Source organism: Hemiscyllium ocellatum, chromosome 21 (assembly GCF_020745735.1).
Source record: "Hemiscyllium ocellatum isolate sHemOce1 chromosome 21, sHemOce1.pat.X.cur, whole genome shotgun sequence".
Classification (NCBI taxonomy): domain Eukaryota; kingdom Metazoa; phylum Chordata; class Chondrichthyes; order Orectolobiformes; family Hemiscylliidae; genus Hemiscyllium; species Hemiscyllium ocellatum.
This window is the reverse complement of record NC_083421.1, coordinates 52,066,829-52,073,285: the sequence shown is the minus strand read 5'-3', so window position 1 is coordinate 52,073,285 and position 6,457 is coordinate 52,066,829.

Here is a 6,457-nt window from a genome sequence, read left to right as displayed (position 1 = left end):
AATATCCCCTTGTCTGGCTGCTGCTGCTGACATCAAATTTAACTGGTGAAAATTGGCGTTTGAGAGGAAAGGAGAAGGAATTAAACAAAAAAAAGTATTAATATGTTATATTATTTTCATTCCTTTTATGGTTGGGAGCATGAATTAATATTGGTGTATGTCAGTTTCATGCTTCATGTCATCTGCATTCCTTATCCTGTCAAAAAATATAAAGTGGCTAATTGTTACTCTGGTATTTTGACCCCTTATTCAGTTCTCCAATACAAAACAATATCTTAATGCCTTTACTTAATGCCTTTAACACAAAATATCATAAAGCAATACAGAGGATGTTACAAAGTAAGGCAATGTTAGGACAAATGTCTACTCTAAAAGATACATTTTAATTAGAGTCATATGGGAGGAGGATGAGGAGGCCAGAGCTTTGGTTTTGTCAACTGAATGCACAATTGACAACAGTGCTGCAGTTAAAATTCAGGCTACTCAGGAGGCTAGAGTTATAGAAGTACCAGATAATTTATGTTCTTGTAGGGTTGGATGATATTACAGTGCAGGATTGGGTAAGGAGAAGGGAAAGGCCATGGAATGCTTTGAAAATAAGGACAAGAATTTTAAAATTGAGGTTTTGCCAGACGAGGGGCCAATGTGGATCAACAGGTACAAAAGCAATGGGTGAGGAGGACTTAGTGTGAATAAGGCCACAGCATCAGAGTTTGAATGATCTCATATGTAGAATGTGGAAAACTGGTCAGGATGAGTTTGCATAGTCAAGTCCAAAGTGAAAAAACCGTGACTGAGGATTTCAACAGCAAATGAATTGAAGTCAGAACAGAGTCACGCAATATTATGAGATGGAAATAGGCTTTATATATTGATCATGCTACTGCAGGAATTCTACAAACAAAGTAAACTAAACACCTTTACGAGAATCCAGAGAAAGTATATTCCTGTTAGGATGAAAGGAAAGGCTGGTAGGCATAGGGATGCTGGATGAAATTGAGGGTTTGGTTAAGAAAAAGAAGGAAGCATATGTAAGATATAGACAGGATAGATCGAGTGAATCCTTAGAAGAGTATAAAGGAAGTAGGAGTATGCTTAAGAGGGAAATCAGGAGGGCAAAACGGGGACATGAGATAGCTTTGGCAAATAGAATTAAGGAGAATCCAAAGAGTTTTTACAGATACATTATGGACATTAGGGTAACTAGGGAGAGAATAGGGCCCCTCAAAGATCAGCAAGGTGGCCTTTGTGTGGAGCTGCAGAAAATGGGGGAGATACTAAATGAATATTTATTGTGGAAAAGGATATGGAAGATATAGACTGTAGGGAAATAGATGGTGACATCTTGAAAAATATCTATATTATAGAGGAGAAAGTGTTGGATGTCTTGAAATGCATAAAAGTGGATAAATCCCCAGGACCTGATCAGGTGTACCCTCGAACCCTGTGGGAAGCTAGAGAAGTGATTGCTGGGCCTATTGCTGAGATATTTGTATCATCGATACTCACAGGTGAGGTGCCAGAAGTGCTGGAGGTTAGCTAATGTGGTGCCACTGTTTAAGAAGGATGGTAAGGACAAGCCAGGGAACTATAGAACAGTGAGCCTGATGTCAGTGGTGGGCAAATTGTTGGAGGGAATCCTGAGGGACAGGATGTAAGGGACAGAAAGGCAAGGACTGATTAGGGATAGTCAATATGGTTTTGTGCGTGGGAAATCATGTCTCACAAACTTGACTGAGTTTTTTGAAAAAATAACAAAGAGGGGATTGATGAGGGCAGAGCAGTTAGATGTGATCTATATGGACTTCAGTAAGATTTTGACAAGGTTCCCCATGGGAGGCTGATTAGCAAGGTTAGATCTCACGGAATACAGGGACAACTAGCCTTTTTGGATACAGAACTGGCTCAAAGGTAGAAGACAGAGGGTGGTGATGGAGGGTTGTTTTTCAGACTGGAGGCCTGTGATCAGTGGAGTGCTACAAGGATTGGTGCTGGGTCCTCTAATTTTTGTCATTTACATAAATAATTTGGAAGCGAGCATAAGAGATACCGTTAGTAAGTTTGCTGATGACACCAAAATTGGAGGTGTAGTGGACAGCGAAGAGGGTTACCTCAGATTACAACGTGATCTTGATCAGCTGGGCCAATGGGCTGAGAAGTGGCAGATGGAGTTTAATTCAGATAAATGCGAGGTGCTGCATTTTGGGAAAGCAAATCTTAGCAGGACTTATACACTTAATGGTAAGGTCCTAGGGAGTGTTGCTGACCTTGGAGTGCAGGTTCATAGCTCCTTGAAAGTGGAGTCGCAGGTAGATAGGACAGTGAAGAAGGCGTTTGGTATGCTTTCCTTTATTGGTCAGGGTATTGAGTATAGGAGTTGGGAGGTCATGTTGTGGCTGTACAGGACATTGGTTAGGCCATTGTTGGAATATTGCGTGTAATTCTGGTCTCCTTCCTATCGGAAAGATGTCGTGAGACTTGAAAGGGTTCAGAAAAGATTTCCAAGGATGTTGCCAGGGTTGGAGAATTTGAGTTATAGGGAGAGGCTGAACAGGCTGGGGCTGTTTTCTCTGGAGCGTCGGAGGCTGAGGGGTGACCTTATAGGGATTTACAAAATTATGAGGGGCATGGATAGGATAAATAGGTAAAGTCTTTTCCCTGAGGTCAGGGAGTCCAGAACTAGAGGGCATAGGTTTAGGGTGAGAAGAGAAAGATATAAAAGAGACCTAAGGGGCAACTTTTTCACGCAGAGGGTGGTACATGTATGGAATGAGCTGCCAGAGGAAGTGGTGGAGGGTGGTACAATTGCAACATTTAAGAGTCAGTTGGATGGGTATATGAATAGGAAGGGTTTTGAGGGATATGGGCTGGGTGCTGGCAGGTGGGACTAGATTGGGTTGGGATATCTGGTTGGCATGGACGAGTTGGACCAAAGAGTCTGTTTCCATGCTGTACATCTCTATGACTCTATAACCTTTGGAGGACAGATGATAGATTCGTCCAATCTATCCATGTCAACCAGATGTCCCAACTCAATCTAGTCCCACCTGCCAGCACCTGGTCCATATCCCTCCAAACCCTTCCTATTGATGGACCCAAACAAATGCCTCTTAAATGTTGCAATTGTACCAGCTTCCTCCACTTCCTCTGGCAGCTCTTTCCATAATTAAACAAGTGCCGGGACAAAGCAAGTCGAGGTTCCACTGAGATTCAAACTCGGATCGCTGGATTCAAAGTCCAGAGTGCTAGCCATTACACCACAGAACCATGTTGATCTAATATTATCTAACTGAAAGGATTTTAAAAGAATTTAGACTTCAACGACGACAGCCTTTAGACTTATTGGAGGTCATTTTCTATTTCACTGACTGGGTTTTAACTTGGCTGACTCACCCACTTTATAGAACCCTGCTAATTCTCCGTTCCACTATACCCACAAATACTGTTGTAGTATATAGAGTCATACAGCACAGAAACAGATGGCGCCACTCATCCATGCCAAGCAGATTTCTTAACCTGAACTAATCCCATTTGCCAGCATTTGGTTCCACACATAGATGGCCTCATTGATCTGTAAGGGATCTTATTCTTTCCCTAGTTACACTTTTACCCTTTATATATGTTGCAGAATTTCTTTGGATTGTCCTTAATTTGATCTGCCAAAGCTCTCTCATATCCCCTTTTAGCCTTCCTGATCTCTCTCTTAAGTGTACTCCTCAAAGGGTTCAGTTGATCCCAGCTGTATATTGTATATGCACTGATGTGCCTGTGATCTGACATGGTCATTTCTAACAGTTGGGCACAAAATCATTGCTACAATACCTGAAACATGTTTTGGAGCAGAAAAGACCCTTTTAATGGATTTGATTGGCACCAGCATTCCAGCACCAAACGCAGAGTACTTAGATCTATTGGTTGATTTTTCTCTCCAAACATCTGTCCAACTCCCTTTTAAAATACTGATTTTACTCGCTTCCTCAAGGTAAGCTTCTATGTGAAGCAGTTTGATACATCTATTCACCTTTCTTCTCTGAGCTTGATCTCATTCCATTTTGTTGTCATTCTTAAGACCGTTGTAAACAATTTCCCAATGTTTAAGTGATGTTAGACTATTCAATACAGTGACTGCTTTTCAGGTATTTATTGCATGTGAGGTGCCTCAGAGCATTTTGAAATGTGACATGACAGTAAATAAACACTTTTTAAATAAAAAATACATGTTTTCATAGTTAATTATGTGATCTAGAATCCAAGATCAAACAAATCCAAGATTGTGATCTTCTAATACTCCTTGCAGAAATATTTAAAGTTGGGAATTGGACTGTATTAATATTTAGTCTCATGAGTTCGTGACATATTCTTTGGCTAAATGGTAAGCAATTAAACTGGAAGGGTTTTAGCAACGAGGTTTCGAAATATGGTCTTGGCTGAGAAATGACTACATATTTTAACACCTTATAACGATAGATTTGAGAGTGAATTTTTTTTGAGGAGCTGGTGAATTTTACAGGAAGAGAGATACCGCCCATCCAAAGAAAACCAATGTCTACAAGCCAGTCGTCCCTCGATAAGCAAGGCGTCCCTACACCGTACAGTATTCCCCAGGATCTATACGGCAAGACTATGAGAATCTCGACAGCGCATTCTATGAAGTAGCCCGAAATCTCTGACTGCTGCTTCTAGATTTTCGCAATATTCGCGTTTATTTTCTGAGCTCCCAAATTTGCTGTTGGTCTCTATGGCCGAATGATCGTGAACGCCGAAGTTTGTGAACCGTACATTCACTGCAATTCCTTTTCCGCAATTTTGTGCTCATGTTCGAACTCTCAAAGTTGGTGTTGCTTTGGGCAATGATGGTGAAAGTCGATGCTGTCAATTAAGCCAAAATGCAAAAGAGGATATTTGAGGAGGTGACGGGAGGAATCATCATCAACACTAATTCACATCAACATCATGAAAGAAAAATATTTATTCGGAGTACCATTAAAAATAAAATGAGTGAAATTATTACCACATTCGTTTTCATATTGACGAAATTGAATAACCTCTCAGAAAACGTCTTGATTTGATACATGCATTTGATACGCGAGTGAAGGTTAACGTGATTCATGTGCATTTAGTTCAGTTGCTAGGTAATGAAGTTAAACAATGGTCACTACGCGCAGTATGGCGCCAGCTGAAATTGTATCCAGTTAAATTAACAAACTAACCAGGTTGGGAGGAAAACGTCCACCCGGAAAAATAAAAAGGCACCAAGTTTAAATAACGATTTGGTATAATCCAAAATCGTTTTTTCAACGTTTCAGGTACGTTATCACCAAGCAATTTTTTTTCACTATTAATGATACACCATCATTGTAAAATAGGTGCTTTTATACACTATATATATATACCTCCTCACATATTTACATGTATTAGTTATCAGATCAATACATTGAGAACGTCCTATATTTCATTAACATAATTTTATTTCACTAGCATTTAATCGAGATTATTTGTTTAAGAAAATATTGTTCTTAATGGGAATTTTGCAACAGGCTGACCATGTATTCCAAGAAAATGCAGATGTGGAAAAACTTTAGTAAAACCTTTGACAAGGTTTCACATGGTAGACTAGTCAAATAAAGTTAGATCACATGGGTTTCTGGGTGAGCTTGTCAATTGGATACAAAACTGGCTTAACGGTAGGAGACAGAGGGTGGCGGTGGAGAGTTGTTTTTTGGACTGGAAACCTGTAATCCACAGGGTTCAGCACTGGATCCGCTTTTGTTTGTCATTTATATAAATGATTTGTATGAGAATATAAGAGGTATCGTTAGTATGTTTGTGGACAATACCAAAATTTGTAGCATAGTGGATAGTGAAAAAGGTTATCTAGGATTACAAAGAGATCTCGATTAATTAAGTCAATGGGCTGAGGAGTAGCAGATGGGGTTTAATATGGATGAGTGTGATGTATTCCATTTTGTTAAAACAAACAAGGCAGGACTCTTGCAGTTAATGGTAGGGCCTATTTGAATCACAGGTAGACAGATTGGTAATGAATGTATTGAGCACACTTGCTTTCATTGCTCAGACCTTTGAGTATAGGAGTTGAGACATCAAATTGAGGTTGTACTGAGGCCTCTTCTGGAGTACTGCGTGCAGCTCTGACTGCACATCTGTAAGAAGGATATTATTAAACTGAAGAGCATTCAGAATAGGCTGGGGTTTATTTCACCAGAGTGTAGAAGGTTGAGGGGTGACCTTCTTGAGGCTTAAAAAAAATCATGAGGGGTATAGATAAGGTGACTAACAAGGGTCTTTTCCCATTGTGGGGGAATTCAAAACTGAGGTATATTTATAAAGTGAGAGGAGAAAGTTTTAAAAAGGACATGAGGGGCAATTTATTTTTTACATAGTGGTTTGTGAGTGAAATGAACTGCCAGAGGAAGTGGTAAATTTCAGGTACAGTTAA